The 16681-nt window shown below is 46.5% G+C and overlaps 1 protein-coding gene and 1 long non-coding RNA gene across 7 annotated transcripts in view; one reads left to right on the top strand and one right to left on the bottom strand.

Moving 5' to 3' along the window:
• The window catches only part of LOC132540491 (uncharacterized), a 493968-nt gene that overhangs the window by 20871 nt on the left and 456416 nt on the right, over positions 1 to 16681 (bottom strand). The window lies entirely within an intron of this gene.
• The window catches only part of TIAM1 (TIAM Rac1 associated GEF 1), a 447258-nt gene that overhangs the window by 213724 nt on the left and 216853 nt on the right, over positions 1 to 16681 (top strand). The window contains exon 1 of one of the 6 annotated variants that reach the window (XM_060198602.1): positions 10899 to 11052. The exons of the other annotated variants lie outside the window; for them this stretch is intronic. The gene's annotated coding sequence lies outside the window, so the exon portion shown is untranslated. Of the gene's footprint in view, positions 1 to 10898; positions 11053 to 16681 lie in introns of those variants that run through there. 6 annotated transcript variants of the gene reach the window in all.

The following is a 16681-nucleotide window of genomic DNA, read 5'->3' as shown; positions in this document are numbered from 1 at the left end:
TCCATCTGGTGATGGGGGGGGGGGCGTAAACCTTCTGTGAGGGGCTTTACACTGCCCCTCCCGCGCACCCGCGGCCTCCAGGGTTATCGCTGAGGCTGGGTGGGGCTGGGCACCGATACCACAAATCCACTGATGCTGGCGGCTGTTGTTTCTATTTTATGGGCTAGGACAGAGAGAACTTGAGACGGGAGGTGGAGATCCAGAGGGAGAGACACCTGCGGTATAGACACCTACAGACATGCTTCACTGCTTGTGAAGTGACCCCCTTGCAGGTGGGGAGCCCGGGTCTCGAACCATGATGTTTGCACAGGTCCTTGTGCTTAGTACTATGTATGCTTAACTGGGTGTGCCACTGCCTAGCCCCAGGTGTTTTTTAAAATCTTTCTTCACTAGTATGGGAGATAGCATAATGACTATGCTAAATAAGGTAATTAGTTAATTAATTAATACCCACACCAAACCAAAACAAAAACTTTCATGCCTAAGGCTCTGAGGTCCCAGGTTCCAGCCTCACCATAAACCAGAACTGAACAGTGGTCTGGTGTCCCTGTCTCTTTCTCTCTCATTAAAATAAAACAAGTGAGGGTTGGGTGGTATTGCAGTGGGTTAAGTGAACATAGTGCGAAGTGCAAGGACTAGTGGAAGGATCCTAGTTTGAGCCCCCAGCTCCCAGGTGGGTCGCTGCATACATGGTGAAGCAGGTCTGCTGGTATCTGTCTATCTTTCTCTCCTTCTGTCTCCCCTCCTCTCTCGATTTCTCTCTGTCCTATCCAACAACAACATCAATGGAAACAATAACAATAACGACAACAACAAGGGCAACAAAAATGGGGAAAATGTCCTCCAGGAGCAGTGGATTTGTAGTGCAGGCACCGAGCCCCAGAAATAACCCTGGAGGCAAAGAAAGAAAAAAATAAGTAAAACAAGTATATTTCAAACTAGAAAAGTGAAAAAAAAAACATTTAACATTTTAAATCAGTCGTAATTAAGTGAAAGAGATTACCCATCACCATGTGAGTGGGGTCACTTGAAGGCCTTCAGAGGGAGGCTTGCAGGAAGAATTCTGCTTCCAGACGCCTTCAGGTCTGAGAGAGCAAGTTCAACTCTGCTGTGTGTCTCCAGCCTGGAGTATGCACTTGCCTTACAAACCAATCACCTTGTCTGGCTGCCTGTCTCTGTCTCCCTCTCCCTCTCCCTCTCCCTCTCCCTCTCCCTCTCCCTCTCCCTCTCCCTCTCCCTCTCCCTCTCCCTCTCCCTCTCCCTCCCCCTCCCCCTCCCCTCCCCCTCCCCCTCTCCCTCTCCCCCCCCCTGCCCCTGTCTAGTTGATCTATTGTCATCCAGAAATCATGGTTAAGAAATGAACAGAAAAAAAGAAGTGCTTTATTGCCGAGAAAACAACCTGTAAGTAGGGAGGCGAGTCTGGCCAGCATAGGCTGTAGAGCAAGTTTCCGGAAGAGGGAGTGAGGGTCTGGGTTTATGCCAAGTAGAGTTAAGGTGATGTCGCAATCTATGCATATTTAAGAGTCTTCCCAGAAAGAAGAAACAGATGCATGTGAATGAGGGAGCAGAGGTGGGCATGTGTAACTGAGGAATACGCCGTGTATATACACAGTCCCATATCACACATATGGGTCCCTTATCTAGACAATGGCAGAGAAGTATCATTCTGGGGCATGTCTCTGGGTGTGTGTTGGCGATTTCTCAGCCTAAGAGGGCTCCATTGACCAGTCCTGTCCAGCCCATGCTCTGGGACCCTTAGGACACTAGCAAGTTGTTAGGCTTTGCCTTGCTTCAATCAAAACAAAGAGTGTCATCTCCCATGTTGAAGTTGTCATATTGTCCAAGTTGGTTTTTGGTTCCTTCATTCTAGAAATGGGGAGCGGTGTACAGATGTCTATAACGGTTATTATTATTTGTCCTCTTTTCCTCTCCTATCTGTGTGTCATCCATCCATATGTCTTCATTTGTTCTCTTTTTCTTGAGAACCCTGAGTGATACAGAGGACATGTGTCTTTGAATACTGATCAAAAAGTAATAAACTGTGGTCCCTGTCCTCATGGAATTTGTGACCCTATCACAATATACAGATTAAGACAATATTTCAAATAATTGGTCACTAAGAGGACTCAGAAGACAGAGTAAGGAGGAAAAAAAATCTTACAAGAGCAGAACTCTGCATTGTCCCCCCAAGAAGGCACTCCAATATGGAGAGAATTAACTTCTCAACACTCTGTGTGCTGTTGTGTTTGGGGTTGGGGTGAAGGCATGAGGAAGGTGGGTATTTTATCTTATCAAAATAAACATGATAAACATGTTAGATGTTACTCCATAAATAGATGGGACAGACAGGTAGGGAAGGAGGGAGTGAGGGAGGGAGAGAGAGGGAGAGAGGATGACTGCATCCCTGAAGCTTCTTTAATTTTTTAAATTATCTTTATTTATTTATTGGATAGAGAAAGCCAGAAATCAAGAGGGAAGGGGTTGATAGAGGAGAGGGAGAGAGACAGAGAGACACCTGCAGGTCTGTTTCACCACCCCCCCTGCAGGTGGGAACCAGGGACTCGGTGGGAATGCAAGGCAAAGAGGTCTGAATTAGGAGGACAGGAACAGGAAGGAGGAAGAGAAGGGGCGGGGGACAGGAGAGTTAAGAGGTATCCAAGGACAGATGAGTGGCTGAGAACATTGTGGTCTATATACACAGGGGAATACTACTCAGCTACTAAAAATGATGAAGTCAACTTCTCCTCTTATCTGAACAATAGTTGCTGGATATAATTCACACATTGATTAGCTAATTGAGGACCCACCTACTGTCTCGGCTGGGCATGCTCTGGCCAATTTGACTGTGTGGGGAACCCCAATAAAACCACTGACACGGGGAGTTGGGCGCTAGCGCTGCAGGTTAAGTGCACGTGCCGCAAAGTGCAAGGACTGATGTAAGGATCCTGGTTCGAGCCCCTAGCGTCCCACCTGCAGAGGAGTCGTTTCTCAAGCAGTGAAGCAGGTCTGCAAGTGTCTATCTTTTTCTCTTCCTCTCTGTCTTCCCCTCCTCTCTCTATTTCTCTCTGCCCGATCCAACAACGGTGACATCAATAACAACAACAATAACTACAACAATAAAACAAGGGCAACCAAAAAGAATATATATATACACTGCCACCGGGGGTCAGGTGGTAGTGCAGCAGGTTAAACGCACATGGTACAAAGCACAAGGACTGGCGTAAGGATTCCAGTTCAAGCCCCCAGTTCCCCACCTGCAGGGGGGGGGGGGCCCTTCATAGGCGTTGAAGCAGGTCTGCAGGTGTCTATCTTCCTCTCCTCCTCTGTCTTCCTCTCCTCTCTCAATTTCTCTCTGTCCTATCCACCTATCCAACAACAGCAACATCAATGGCAACAAGAACAATAATGACAACAACAAGGCCAACAAAATGGGAAAAATGGCCTCTAGGAGCAGTGGATTTGTAGTGCAGGCACCGAGCCCCAGCGATAACCCTGGAGGAAAAAAACAAAAGGTAAAAAAAAAAAACCAAAAACCACAAATAAGAACAACTATTGGCACCACAGAGCCCTGGTCTAAAGCACACTTGTTAATTCTCCGAAGGCAGGCGGGTGTGGGGGTCTGCTTCTCTTGCTTGGTGTGTGGTCTCTTAGATATTGTTTGGCAATGACTGTCAGGCTTTCTAATCCAATGGCTCTCACACAAGAAACAGATTTGCCTTGTGATTTTTTTTTTTTTTTTTTTTTTTTTAATGTATCGGGTTTTCAGCTCAGGGGACTTTGATGTAGCACTGTTTCAGAAATGTTCCCAGGACTTCCCAGCAAGGGTCTTGATGTTGAAAGAGGCTAATTGCTTGCTTTTGACTTGGGTGAAAGTGGGGAAGGACTCTTCTTCGTCCTTTTCAGCCTTTATAAGTTGATTCTGTACCACCTTGTGTCTTTTCTTTCTCTCTCAGTTTGTGAAATTGTCAGTGAAACTTGGACAAATGCACCAACCTTTATTTGGGGGGGGGGGCGTCTTGCATCACTGTGTCACAGAAGAGTTGGTCTTTGGGGGGGGGGGGCAGAGATGGTACACCTGGTAGAGTGCACGTGTATCTGTGAAGGAGAGAGAAAGGCAAAGACAGCTGTAAGCAGTAGATTCATCATGCAAACACTAAGGTCCAGCAATAGCCCTGGTGTCAATTAAAAATATATATAAAAATCTGATGCTCCTGGGAGTCAGGTGGTAGCGCAGCAGGTTAAGCACAGGTGGCACAAAGCGTAAGGATCCCGGTTCAAGCCTGCAGCTCCCCACCTGCAGGGGAGTCACTTCACAAGCTGTGAAGCAGGTCTGTAGGTATCTTTCTCCCCTCCTGTTTTCCCCTCCTCTCTCCATTTCTTTTTGTCCTATCCAGCAATGATGACATCAATAACAACAACAGTGATAATAACAATAAAACAACAAGGGCAACAAAGGAGAATAAATAAATATTAAAGAAATCTGATGCTCTTCAACTTTGACTTACATGGGTTGAACGAATACAGACTTCTTTTCAAGGACAGGGGATTGTAGAAACTTCCAGGTTATCGTCTTAATTTTAAGGAAGAAGGATAGTCGGGCCAGGTAGAGAGAGGTCTTTGTGGCCCCATGGCTTGCTTCAGGTCCTTTTTCAGCATCTGTCTCCAGTGCCCGGTGCTCCACTCACACTCTTCTCTGTCAGAGCTACTGACAGACTTGCCTGGGTTTGTCCAACAATCAACTTCTAATTTCACTCAGTCCTAGACAGATGTTTCTCCTCCTTAAATGAAGCATTTGCTTAAAGGAGTTCTGGGTTCATAATATCCACATTCATTTCATTGCAGCCTGTATCATTTCTTTTCTTTTTCTGCCTCCAGGGTTATCGCTGGGGCTTGGTGCCGGCACTAAGAATGTTCCTGACAGCCATCTTTCCCCCCATTTTATTGGCTAGGACTGAGAGAAATAGAGAGAGGAGGGGGAGAGAGAGAGGGAGAGAGAGAAAGAGAAACACCTACAAATATGGTTCATCACTTGTGAAGTTTCCCTTCTGCAGGTGGGGAGATGGGTCTTGAACCCAGATCCTTGCGCGGGTCCTTGTGCTTAGTACTATGTGCACTTAACCCTTGCAGCCTGTGTAGTTTTCACCTTGTGGCAGGTCACCCTATTGAATTCACAAGCCCAGGCCTGCGAGATAGCTCACTGGGTAGCGCACTTCTTAAATTTTCACTGACTGATTTTGTACCACCTATACCTTTTCTTTTTCTCTCTCAGTTGGTGAAATTTCCAGTGCAGCTTGGAGAAATGCACCCACCTTTAGGTGGGGGAGGGATAGTTACTGCATCAGGTCAAGCCCTAGCAGCACCAGGACAGTACTGGGGGTGGGGAAAATTCCATGGATGGTAGGGTTGTGCTATGGTGTCTCTCCTCTCTGTGTCTCCCTTTAAAACAGAAAAAGAAAAAAGGGGGAAAAAAATTGGGCGGAGAAACTGCTCAGTGGTGTTGTGTATGTGAGAGGGCCTGTTGTTTTGCATTAAAAAAAATCTGAGGGGGTCAGGGGGTGGTGCAGTGGGTTAAGCGCATGCGGTGCAAAGCGCAGGGACCGGCGTAAGGATCCCGGTTCGAGCCCCCGGCTCCCCACCTGCAGGGGAGTCGCTTCACAGGAGGTGAAGCAGGTCTGCAGGTGTCTGTCTTTCTCTCCTCCTCTCTGTCTTCCCCATCTCTCTCCATTTCTCTCTGTCCTATCCAACAACGAACAACATCAACAATGGTAATAATAATAACCACAATGAAGCTACAACAACAAGGGCAACAAAAGGGGGAAAAAATGGCCTCCAGGAGCGGTGGATTCATGGTGCAGGCACCGAGCCCAGCAATAACCCTGGAGGAAAAAAAAAATCTGCATTTACCGCCTACAGCCAGCTAATTTTTGATAAGGGGGGCCCAGACCCTTAAGTGGTGAGCAGAATCTCTTCAACAAATGGTGCTGGGAAAATTGGATTGAAGCATGCAAGCAGATGAAATTGAACCATCACTTCTCACTGTGCACAAAAGTTCACTCTAAGTGCATCAAGGACATGGACATTAGGCCAGGAACTATCAAATACATAGAAGAAAGTATTGGCAGAACACTTCATGACCTCTGCTTACAAAGAAACACTTCAAGGATTCAAATCCAACAGCAAAGAAAACAGAAGCAAAAAGAAACCAGTGGGGCCACATCAAACTGAAAAGCAAAAAAAAAACAAACAAAAACAAAAAAAACACATCAGCAAAAGGCACCATCACCCACACAGAAAGACAACTAGCAAGAGAGTATGAGGGCTTGCATGCAGAAGTCACTAGGACTGAAACCAGTACCACATATGCCATAGCAGAACTGGCCTGTTTGTTTGTTTAATTTATTGATTTCCCCTTTTGTTTCCCTAATTGGCCTGTTAGGCCTCCTGCATACCATTATCTAAAAATTTATCATCATCATTTTATTTGGATAAGAAAAAGAAAATTTGAGGGGGGCCGGGTGGTGGCACACCTGGTAGAGCCCACATGTTACAATGTGCAAGGACCCAGGTTTGGGCCCTAATCCCCACCTGCAGGGGGGGAAGCTTTGTGAGTGGTGAGGCAGGGCCACAGGTGTCTCTCTCTGTCTCTCTCCCTCTCTATTTTCCCCTACTCTCTCAGTTTCTGGCTGTGTCTATCCAGTAACTAAAATTAATTTAAAAAAAAATTAAAAGAAAAAAAGAAAAAGAAAATTGAGAGGGGCAGGGAGAGGGAGAGAGAGTAAGACACCCGCAGCACTGCTTCATTGCTTGTGAAGCTTCCTCCCTGCAGGTGGGGGCCGAGGGTTTGAACCCAGGTCCTTGAGCATGGCAACATGTGCGTTCTCTACCAGGTGCATCACTGCCTGGCCATTCATCCACCCCTCCATCTATTCATTCATTCATTCCGTGAGTATGACTGGGCACCACAGGGAAGCATGTCTGTTTCTTCATCCTAGACACATGGTAGGCTCTCAATAAACCTTGACCTGGAAAGCAGAAGTGAAGCTCTCCCAGTTGCTACTCTGCTTCTCAAACAGTCCACAAGCTGTTTTTAGATTGTTATAAGCAAGACTATTTAAAAATCTATTTTTACTCACTCTATTTCATAGGATGTTAGCAACTGTAAGATGCGGCACGATTTGATAGCTACCAGGAAAAAGAGAAAACGGTGCCCACTAATCGGTGGCATTGCCACTTGTGATATACTTGCAGTCTCAGCTTGCTGCAAGTGCAAAATGTTTCTTAGATTTAGTGGACTAAGGAAATGATATTTGGCATGCTCAAACTTGTCATCTTAATTGTGGAAGTGTAAAACAATTTGAAGCCATTTGCTCATAAAAAATTGAAGTCATTTATTTTTTATTTCGACAATTACTGGTGCTTCACCACTCCGAGGTGTGTGTGTGTGTTAGAGAGAGAGAGAAGAAATGTGATACTGAAGCTTCCTCCACTGCTGTAGAAGCCAGGTTCAAACTACGGCAGTGCATGGCAAAGTTAGCATTCTACCCATATCAACTATTTTAGTGAGTTCATTACTGCAAATTAATTTTTTCGTTATTAAAAAATACAGCAAATAAAAGAGGACCACACAACTCTGGCCTAAGTTGGTCCTTAGAATGAGCTGGGATCTTTGGTGACTAAGGTGTGCAAATTTAGTGCTCTAAAAGGCTGAGCTGTCTCTCCTTTGCCCTTGAAGTGACTTAAAATTTTCTCTCTCTCTTCTCCCTCCCACCCCGCCCCACACATATCAAATGAAAATTGTGTAAAGGATGGGGAGGGGGGCGGTCCGGCCGGTGATGTACCAGGTTAAGTGCACATAGTGAGAAGCTCAAGGACTGGTCAAGGAGGTGGCGCAGTGGATAAGGCATCAGACCCTCAAGCATGAGGTCCTGAGTTCAATCCCCAGCAGCACATGTACCAGAGTGATGTCTGGTTCTTTCTCTCTCCTCTTATCTTTCTCATTAATAAATCAATAAAATCTTTAAAATATATATATTAAAAAAAAAAGAAGCTTATGGACCCGTGCAAGGATCCTGGTTTGAGCCCCTGGCTCCCCACCTTCAGGGTGGTTGCTTTGCAAGTAGTGAAGCAGGTCTGCAAGTGCCTCTCTTTCTTTCTCCCTTTCCATCCTTCCCATCCCCTCTCAATTTCTCTCTGTCGTATCAAAAAAAAAGAAAAAAAGAAAAAAAAATGGCTACCAGGAGCAGCACCAGTGATAACCCTGGAGGCAAAAAACAAAAAAATGCAAAGGACAATTTGGAGGCAAGTTCCTGGAAAACTTACCCATGATCCATAATTTTAATCTTCCTTTCTTTCTTTCTTTCTTTCTTTCTTTCTTTCTTTCTTTCTTTCTTTCTTCCTTCCTTCCTTCCTTCCTTCCTTCCTTCCTTCCTTTCTTTCTTTCTTTCTTTCTTGATAAACATCAACTCCACTCCAAGAATCCTGGCAAAGGTTACAAGTATGAAAAATTAAAATCATAATTTCACTTGACTTTAGAGTGGGACATTCCTGGTTGCACGGAAAGCGTTTCCTTTGTCTTTGATGGATATGCTTGTTGCCACATAGACACACATCACGACTGCTGCTCATTCAACCTTTAAGCAGCCCCCCCGTGCACAACCCCCCGGGGAGCTTCTCTTGCGAAGTAGGGCAGCCGGGTTTTACAACTTGGTCACTGACTTTACTTATTACATGAAGGTACTCATCAAATATTCACATGTAGATCTGCCTCCTTAAGCTTTCTGGCTCCTCTTTCTCTTCTTCCTTTTAGTATTTGGATTGACAGGAGCTCTCTTTAAAAAAAAAAAAACGGGGTCAGGCGGTAGCACAGTGGTTTAAGCGCACATGGTGCAAAGCACAAGGAATAGCGTGAGGATCCCGGTTCAAGCCCCTGGCTCCCCACCTGTAGGGGAGTCGCTTCACAGGCAGTGAAGCAGGTCTGCAGGTGTCTGTCTTTCTTTCCCCCTCTCTGTCTTCCCCTCCTCTCTCCATTTCTCTCTGTCCTATCCAACAACGACAGCATCAACAACAATAATAACTACAACAACAATAAAAACAACGGCAACAAAAAGGAAATAAATATTTTTAAAAAACAAAAACAAAAAATTTTCCCTCTCCCACATACAAATATCTGTTTGTTTGGCTGCCAAAATTTTGCTAGCTTTTCACACCTGCATGGTTTCTCCTTTCTTTGTACAGCCCTCCTCTCCTCCCCACACAACACAGCACTTTCAGAGAGAAGATCAGAGACGGAGAGGGAGGGAGAGACACAGAATGAAGCAGCACCTGCAAGATCGCTCACAGGGAAGTGCAGTGTTTTGCCATGTGCTCGACCATGTTCTCCATCGGAGGAAGCTTCAGTATTATGGAGTCTCTCTGTCTTTTTCTTTCTTTATCTGAAACAATCTTCTCAGAGCAGCAAAGTCTCAGAGCTTACTGAGACTGGAAGGGGGAGTGGAGGAAGACAGATACCACAGCACCACTGTGTGGTTTAGGAAGGTTTCCCCTGTGTGGTGGTCTCCTGTGTTGTATCTTGAGACTCAGACCTGGGTCCTCAAGACAGGGAGCTTTATTCTGCTCCTGGACTGATTGTTTTCATAAAGAGAGAGGGGGATTAGAGACACTACAGCATCAGAGCTTCTTCTAGTACCTTGGCATCTCCCATGTGGTGTCAGGTTTAAACCAGGGCTGTGTGCCTGACAAGGTCTCTGTGTTACCTAGTGAACTACCTATTGTTATTATTATTATTACTATTACGAAAGTGACAGACAGATAGACATAGAAGGCAAGTGTAACTGGTGTAGCTGGTGTTTTATTTAATGTTTTATTTCTGGAGTCGGGTGGTAATGCAACCGGTTAAGAGCACGTGGCACAAAGTGCAAGGACCAGCTTAAGGTTCCCTGTTTGAGCCCCCGGCTCCCCACCTGCAGGGGAGTCGCTTCACAGGTGCTGAAGCAGGTCTGCAGGTGTCTATCTTTCTCTCCCCCTCTCTGTCTTCCCCTCCTTTCTCCATTTCTCTCTGTCTTATCCGACAAAGATGACATCAATAACAAGAACAACAATAACTACAAGAATGATATAAAAAAACCCAAGAGCAACAAAAGGGGAAAAATATATACATATATATATATTTAATGATTTATTTTGGATAGAGACAGAGAACTTCAGAGGGAAGGGGAAAATAGAAGGGAAAGAGACAGAGAGACCACATGCAGCACTGCTTCAACACTCAGTGAAGCTTCTCCCCTGCAGATGTGGACCAGGGGCTTCAACCAGGATCCTGTTTATTATAAAAAGTGCACTCTACTGGGTGTGTCACTTCCTTCCCTTTCAGGGCAAGTGTAAAACATTGCTCCACCATCCATGGAGTTCTGTTGACTTTGCTGCTCTCATGGGGTACCAGGGATCAAACCCAGGGCCTCCTGTATGCAAACATATGTTCTACCTCTGAGCCACCTCCCTGTCCCTTACCCCTCAAGTCTCATTCACCTCATTTGTCTCATTCATCTTCTCTTGGCGAGTCCATCTCACGTGTATCTTTTGCTAGAATGAGTAGGAAGCAGCAGGTATTTGTATGTGTGTGAGGGGGAGGCAATTCTTTCTGAGGGGTCCCCAGGCTCAGCAGCAGAGCCTGTTGCGGGCACTCCAGTCCCCTGACCCCTCCAGGAACACCTAGGATACCTATTCTGGCCTTTTGCTGTCCCAGGTCAAGTCTGCTGGCAGGCAGGGTTGCCACACCGGCCTCTGGGTGTGTGGCCTCACCCCAGCCAGCCTGGCCTGATTCACAGTGGCCCTCCCACTCTGTGTGGGGAAGGCCACTCGCGCCTGTACAGTGACAAAGCCGGTGGCATTGCCTAGTCACCACGTCCTGCTTGGCTCCCTGATGGAGAAAGGTGAGCTCGTGATTTCCTGACTGTATGTGGGACCACCAGAAATCCCCCGTCGACCAGACGGTGAAAGAATTAGACGTGGAGCAGCCATGTTGTTGGAGTTGGGCGCCATGATGGAAATCACAAGGTGGGCTTCCTGTGAGTCCCTTGGGTGAGGGCCGGACTGAGTCCTGAGAGTCCCTTCTCTTTTCCCTCTGAGCTGTTGACACAGAACCTTGTGTCACTTTTGAGAAGGCTTTTAGTGGGAGGTTGATGTATTTCTATGTGAGAGAGGGGGTGGGGGTGGCGGACCACAGTACTGGTCAGCTTTGGCATATGGAGGTTTCAGGATTTGAAACAGGGCCCTGAGGTACGGGAATCCATGCTTTATATGCTGAACTACCCCCATGGCCTATCCCTGCCTTTATCCTGTCTTAAAACTGGCCCCCAGATGTAGGGAACTAGAAGGAATTGTGTCCACATACCCTTCCTGGAGCTTCAGTCCTTGACTCAACAGAGGACCTATTTGTTCTCACTGTTGTCTGGTGTCTCAGCACTGAGGTTTCTTCCTAGGCCTGGAGACAGACCTGTCTGAGCAGGGGAAGAGACCTGGGTGGCTTGGCTTTTGAGCAAAGACATCTTGGGCCAAGTGGCTTTCTTTTGAAGTCTCCTCTGCACTTAGGCAGTGCTGTAATTTTTGAGGAGATTACTGTGGTTGCTGCACTGTCAGGATTAGAGTCAGATCAGTTTCCCAAGAGGCGTGGAGGTTGCTCCGAGCAGAATACCCCTGGCTTGTGAGTCCCAGGTAACCTAGTTCCCGCACCGGCAACACCCAGTTCAGTGAAGCCACAGTGTGGTGAAATGGGAAAGGGAGGATTTCAGTAGGCAAAGCCAAGCCTCAGCAGCTCTCTGTTGGTGTCATTTTTTAGAAACCAAACGCCCTCTTTTCTCTAGTTCTGTTCTCCTTTTTTTTAAAAATATGTATTTATTTATTTATTTATTTATTCCCTTTTGTCGCCCTTGTTATTTTACTGTTGTGGTTATTATTGTTGTAGTCGTTGTTGGATAAGACAGAGAGAAACAGAGACAGAAGAGGGAAAGACAGAGAGGGGAAGAGAAAGACAGACACCTGAAGACCTGCTTCACCGCTTGTGAAGCGACTCCCCTTCTTCAGGTGGGGAACCTGGGGCTCGAACTGGGATCCTTACTCTGGTCCTTGCGCTTTGTGCCACCTGCGCTACCACCGGACTCCCCTGTTCTCCTTTTTTAATTTAGTGGTTCTGTTTTCTTTTCATATTTGTTTGTTTGATTATTTAATTTGGATAGAAATTGAGAGGGGAGAGGGAGATAGAAAGAAACTCTGAGGAAGGGGAGATAGCATAAAAGACTCTTGCTTGAGGTTCTGAGGTCTCAGGTTCAAATCCCAGTACCACCATAAGTCAGAGCTGGGCAGTGTTTTGGTGTCTCTTTCTCACTTTCTCTGTATCTCTCATTAAAAATGAATAAAAACAGAGAGAGAGAGAGAGAGAGAGAGACAGAGAGAGTCGCCTGTAGCCCTGCTCCACCACTTGTAAAACATCCCCTGAAGGTAGGGACTGGAGGCTTGAACCTGGGTCCTTCTGCGTGGTAATGTGTATGTTCAGCCAAGTGTAATGCCATTTGCCCCCCCCCCCCACACACACACACCCTTTTTGTCTCCAGGGTTATCTCTGGAGCTTAGTACCTGCACAGCTCCACCATTCCTGACAATCATCTCCTTTCTTTCCTTTTTTTCTTTTTTATAGAGAATGAGAGACAGAGAGAATTAGGGAGAGCGAGAACGAGAGAAGAGAGACATCTATAGCCCCACTCTACTGCTCATGAAGCTTTCACCCCCTCCAAGGTGGTGACCAGGAGCTTGAACCCAGGTCCTTTAGCATGGTAACCTATGCATGCGTTCTGCCAGGTGTATCACCAGCTGGCCCCCAGTTCTGCCTTGTAATGACAGGGGATCCCAGCATTGGACTCTCAAACCCCCTGGTTTCTACCATCAGAATGTTGGGTGGGATTCTCAGTGTAGAGAAGTTCCATGTCTGCTGGGTGGACATGATGGTGCTTAGTTTTTGTTTTTGTTTGTTTGGAGAAAAGATAAGATTCTTATGACTTGCCCTGAAAAAGCTGTTGAATCTGTTTTAATAAGCTTGGTTCTCTGGACAGCCCCGTAGGAGGCTGGGGCCAGCCTATGGGGAGTTTTGATGACCCCCTGTGTGACACCCCCCTTTGGGACTGACAATTTCTAAACTTCTGCCCCTGCAACCATGGTGGGGAAGCCCCAGAGTGAGTGAGTGAGTGAGTGAGTGAATGATGAAATGCTGGCCTGGCTCCCATCAGCAGCTGCCAACACCAGGAACCCAAAGAAACCTCAGAGGATTTTGGCTCCCAGCTAGAGACATCGCACCAGCAAGACAGTGAGCCTTCCTTAAGTGCGAGGTCTCTCTGAGGGGGAGGAGGTAGAGTGTGATACTTCATGTGCTGACTTCACTGCAAGGTATACCATCATGGTAGTAGTCTCAGCTGAACCTGTTGGTTGTGTGTCGGTTGCCAAAGGTGTACTGTTCTAAAATCGTAGGTGTTCTTTTCAGCAGAATATGCACTGGTTCTGAGTCCAGGAGATAGCTCATTTGGTAGGGCCCAGACTTGACTCCCAGCACCACATGAAAACACCATGGATGCTGCCAGTGGATCTTCATGGATGCTGGAAGGGTGCTGTGGTACCCCCCCACACACACACCCTCTCTCTTTCACTTACTTTTTGCTTTTTGTTTGCCTCCAGGGTTTTTGCTTTGTCTCAGTGGTGGCATTACAAATCCACTGCTCCTGGTGGCCATTTTTTCCCATTGTATTGGATAGATAGAGAAATTGAGAGAGGAGAAGGAGATAGAGAGGGGAGAGAGAAAAACCCTTGCAGACCTGCTTCACTATTTGTGAAATGTCCTGCCTGCAAGTGGGGAGCTGGGGGTTTGAACCCGGATCCTTCTGTCATCCTTGCTTATAGTACTGTGTGCACTTAACTGGGAACTGGGTGTGCTACCATCCAGCCCCCGTGTTTCTCCCCCCCCCCCTTATTATTCTCTCTCTCTCTCTCTCTCTCTCTCAGAAAAAACAAATGAATGAAAAACTTGACCTGGGGGAAAAAGGATTCTAGGGGCCTGGTGGTGGCAACCCAGTAAAGCACATAAATCACCAGGCACAAAGACCCAGGTTCAGGCCCCAGTTCCCACCTGCAAGAAAGTGGGGAGAGAAGCTTCATGAATGGCATGAATGGTGAAGCCATGCTCCGGGTGTCTCTCTTTTTTTTTCTTTTTTTCTCCCTCTTTCCCTGTCCTTTCCCTCTCAGTTTTTCTCTGTCCTGTCAACAAAAAGAAAGGAAAAAGAAACAAAAAGGCCTTTAGTAGTGGTGGACTCGGCAGATACTGATCCCAGCAATTACTATGTAGGTAATAAAAAGAAAAAAAAATAAAGGATTCGGAGGAAAAGGTAGCATTGCTTTGACTCCGGATACAGAAACTTTCAGGAATTTTGCTTTGACTCCGGATACAGAAACTTTCAGGAATTTGGCTGGCTGGAATTGGACTTAAATCCATTCCCTCCACGTCTCATGGAGTCTGAAATTGGAGTTCCTACCCCAGCCCTCATTGGTGTTGAGGGATTTGCCGATTTGTTTATTTTCACTGAGATTCCGAGTCCTGCCCCGGTATCCTCAGTAGGTGTATGGTTTGTTCACCTGAGAAGAAGGCGAGGCAGGTCTTGTTTGTACAACATACAAAGGAGCCCTTTGTCACCACCTTTGTCAGAATCTTCACACATGCCAGACAGATTCAGCTTTGGTGGAACGAAGTGTGTGTGTGTGTGTGTGTGTGTGTGTGTGTGTGTGTGTGTGTGTGTGTGTGTGTGTGTGTGTGTGTGTGTATCCACCCCTGGGATGTGGGCAACTGGTGGCACGATCCAGCTGCTCTTGACCAGAGAGTCCCATCCACAATTACCGCCCTCAGCCCTCAGCCCTCAGCGGTGATCCAGTTCTCCTTGGAGAACAGAGCTCAAGGAGAATTCTCTGGAAGCTAGGTGCTTGCTGTACTTCTCTTTGGAAGGTCTAGGGGAACCTCACACTTGTGCAATAAAGGGACCGAGATGAGAGATGCTCATCTGAAATGTGTAACTGACCATCTGTCAAGGACACGGTTCAGAACATTGATGCAAAGCCTTGTCTGAACTTGGCACCAAGAACCTCTGTCCTTTCTCTGAACACTTGATGAGGTCATTTTGAAATTTGCAAGTGTCATGTTTTTCCCTATTTGAGTTGGCTGTTACCAAGCTTGTGACTGAGCTGAGCCAGCTGGGGAAGCTCACTAGCTAAAAGATGTACTGTCCGTCTGATATTTTCTCTCTCCTTTCTCCTCTCTCCTCTTTCCTTTCTCCTTGCCTCCCCTCTCTCTACCAGAGCACCGCTCAGCTCTGAATTCTGGTGGTGTGGGACATTGAACCTGGGATGTTGGAGCCTCAGGCATGAGAGTCTCTTTGCATAACCATTATGTTCTCTCCCCCTACTCTGTTCATTTCGTTCTCTGCACTCCACTTTTGTTTTTAACTGTGAGCTGTTTTCTTTTCTTTTCTTCTTCTTATTTTCCTACTAGTGTTTCTTCAGTTCTAGGTTGGGTTACTTCATAGTCTTTTCTTGATGAAAGTATCCATTCAACGACTGAACATACAAATCAATCATGAATTTCTTTTTTATTTCAATTTTTTTTTTTTTGGTTGCCACTAGAGCTATTGCTGGGGCTTGGTGCCTGCACTACAAATCTACTGCTCCTGGTGGCTATTTTTCCTTCCCTTCCTACTCCCTCCCTCCCTTTCTTCCTTCTTTCTTTTCTTCCTTTATTTTTTTCCCTTTTTATTTGATAGAATAGTGAGAAATTGAGGGGGGGGGGATAGAGAGGAAGACAGACACCTGCAGACCTGCCTCACTACTGGTGAAGTTTTCCCCCTGCAGGTGGGGATCTGGGGATTGAACCAGGGTCCTTGCACATGGTTATGGTCCTTAAACTCAAGCAGGTGTACCACAGCCTGGTCCCCAATGACTTTCTTCTCTTCTCCTTTCTTTTCTTTTTCTTTTTTCCCCCTCCTCCAGGGTTCTCACTAGAGCTCGTGCCAGCACTATGAATCCACTGCACCTGAAGGCCTTTTTTCCTAGTTTTTTTAAAAATAAGATAGGACAGAGAGAAATTGACAAAGGAAGGGGAGATGGAAAGGGACAGAGAAAGACAGACACCTGCAGACCTGCTTCACCGCTTGTGAAGTGTCCCCTCTGCCTGTAGGGAGCTGGGGCTCGAATCTGGATCTTTGCACGGGTCCTTGTGCTTAGTATTATGTGCGTTAACCAGGAGCGCCGCTGCCTGCCTCCATTAGGCAGCTTTCTAGGGAAAGTCAGGGGTGAACTGCCATGAACCTGGTATTTTTTTTTTTAAATATATTTATTTAAGATAGAGACAGAGAAATTGAGAGGGAAGAAGGAGATAGAAAGGAAGAGAGACAGACACCTGCAGCCCTGCTTCACCACTCGAGAGGCTTCAGCCCAGGTCCTTTCCCACTGTCACCTGCATGCCCTATTGGGTGTTCCACCACTCAGTCCCTGGACCAGGTTTTTCTGACAGCAGTCATATCACCATCTTTCCTCAGACTGAAGGACTCATCTCTTATCTGTCTGTGCAAGGTGTTAGAAACCTGAAGTCCTTTTGAGCAAT

Source organism: Erinaceus europaeus, chromosome 9 (genome assembly GCF_950295315.1).
Source record: "Erinaceus europaeus chromosome 9, mEriEur2.1, whole genome shotgun sequence".
NCBI lineage: Eukaryota > Metazoa > Chordata > Mammalia > Eulipotyphla > Erinaceidae > Erinaceus > Erinaceus europaeus.
Note: the sequence above shows the minus strand (reverse complement) of the source record. Positions and strands in the feature narration are given on the sequence as shown.